At 36.2% G+C, this 2,603-nt stretch overlaps 1 pseudogene; it reads left to right on the top strand.

The window, feature by feature from the left end:
• The first annotated feature begins 278 nt into the window (after positions 1–278).
• On the top strand, positions 279–2,067 carry LOC120999329 (annotated as a pseudogene).
• The last annotated feature ends 536 nt before the right edge of the window (positions 2,068–2,603 follow it).

The raw sequence follows: 2,603 nt of genomic DNA, 5'->3' as shown, positions 1-2,603 counted from the left end.
ACTGTCAGATTGTTATCTGTTTTCCCATAGTTAGTTGATATTTGGTTTTTTTTTTTTTATATAGAACGGTTATAAAATCTATAATTTTAAGGTTCTATTTAAAAATGATAAAACTCAGATTTATTCTTGGCAGATGACTGTACCAGGAGCTCAAAGAAACATGTGATGTTGTCAGATTTTAGAACAGATGATTGTGGTGTCACAGCAGATACACATGAAGAGCTTGCCATTATCTCAGATGTATCCTCAGCCGCTCACAGCAAAGATCTATCACCTGATCCTTTGGATGGATTCAATCTTCTGATTTATCACAGACTGTTAAGCAAAATAAAAGCCACAGAAGAAGTGTTCATCATCAAATAAGTCATACAGGGGAGAATACTCTTTCATGCTCAGAATGTGGGAAATGTTGTAAATCTAAATCAGATCTTATTAGACATAAGAGAACTCACACAGGGGAGAAGTCATTTTCATGTTCAGAATGTGGGAAATGTTTTCAGCAGAAATCACATCTTCTTAGCCATCAGAGAATTCACACAGGGGCGAAGCCATTTGCTTGTTTACAATGTGGGAAATCTTACACACAGAAATCATGTCTTGTTATACATGAAAGAAATCACACCGGGGAGAAGCCATTTTCTTGTTTAGAATGTGGGAAATGTTTCACTGATGAATCAAGTTTTGTTAAACATCAGAGAGGTCACACAGGGGAGAAGCCATTTTCTTGTTTAGAATGTGGGAAATATTTCATATATAAATCAAATCTAGTTGTACATCAGAGATTTCACACAGGGGAGAAGCCATTTTCATGTTCAGAATGTGAAAAACATTTTAACCGTAAATCACATCTTGTTAGACATCATAGAATTCACACAGGGGCGAAGCCATTTTCTTGTTTAGAATGTGGGAAATGTTTTACTAATAAATCAACTCTTGTTAATCATCAAAGAAGTCACACAGGGGCGAAGCCATTTTCTTGTTTAGAATGTGGGAAATGTTTTACTAATAAATCAACTCTTGTTAATCATCAAAGAAGTCACACAGGGGAGAAGCCATTCTCATGCTCAGAATGTGGGAAATGCTTTACTTATAAAACAACTCTTGGTATACATGAGAGAAGTCACACAGGGGAGAAACCCTTTTCTTGTTTAGAATGTGGGAAATGTTTTACTTATAAATCAAGTTTTGTTAAACATCTGAGAATTCACACAGGGGAGAAGCCATTTTCTTGTTTAGAATGTGGGAAATGTTTTATAGATAAATCAACTCTTGTTAAACATCAGAGAATTCACACAGGGGAGAAGCCATTTTCTTGTTTAGAATGTGGGAAATCATACACACAGAAATCAAGTCTTGTTATACATGAGAGAATTCACACAGGGGAGAAGCCATTTTCTTGTTTAGAATGTGGGAAATCATACACACAGAAATCAAGTCTTGTTATACATGAGAGAATTCACACAGGGGAGAAGCCATTTTCTTGTTTACAATGTGGGAAATCATACACACAGAAATCATGTCTTGTTTTACATGAGAGAACTCACACAGGGGAGAAGCCATTTTCTTGTTTACAATGTGGGAAATCTTATACAAAGAAATCATGTCTTGTTAAACATCAGAGAATTCACACTGGAAAGAAGCTATTTTAATGTTCAGAATGTGATAACTGGAGATGAGCGAACTTTTGAAAAATTCTATTCTGCAGCTTGGTCAAAGTTCAACAAGAAATTTGATTTGTCCTGAATTAATTTGTCACGAATCACTATGCTAAAACCTCATTTGGCCTACCAATCAATGAGACCATTTTTAACGGCCCCTTAGACCGAAGTACACCCGTCTAATAGCCATTAAAAACAGTAATACGCTCATATGCACATATGGCCTTTAAAGTTAAAAGAAAATCACTCCCCTCATCTATTTGCTCGCACAGGGGCTGTCTGCTTTTCTCTTGATTGAAAAAGACCTGCAGAAGTACCTGCGCTTAGTGTGATGACTTTACCATGTGATCATGCTGGGAGAGCACGGTGACATCATCACACTGAGTGCAGGTCCTTCCACAGGTCTTTTTTAGTTAAGACAACTCCAGCCACAATTTTAGCAAAAAATGATTCGTTATCGTGAAGCCCAAGGAAATTTGGCTTCATTTAAAATAGATTTTATATTTTTTTTTTCCCTAAAATTCAGACTGTATTCCACTTCAGATGGTTTACTTCGCTGAACACTAGTGATAACCATAAAGCAGATTTTGTTAGACATCGGAGAATCCACACGGGGAGAAATTATTTTCATGTTCTGAATGTGGAAAATGAAATAGAATGCAGTCAAGTCTTATCACATATCAGTGAATTCACACAGGGCCAAAGCCACTGTCATGTTCAGGATGTCATCTGTAATTGCACAGCAAAGAGCTTACAGAGGAAAAATGTTTTTCTACCAAGGGATTTTTATTTTATTTTAATTTGTCAACTTCCAAGAGCTATAACTTTGATTTAATTTTATGTAGCAGTATGAGTTTTTTTTTTTTGCATTACAAGTTGTATTTTTATGGTGCCATTTTGGGGTACACATAACGGGTTTCGCTTGACGCTTCGTCAGGTTCACTC

Source organism: Bufo bufo, chromosome 4 (genome assembly GCF_905171765.1).
Source record: "Bufo bufo chromosome 4, aBufBuf1.1, whole genome shotgun sequence".
NCBI lineage: Eukaryota > Metazoa > Chordata > Amphibia > Anura > Bufonidae > Bufo > Bufo bufo.
Note: the sequence above shows the minus strand (reverse complement) of the source record. Positions and strands in the feature narration are given on the sequence as shown.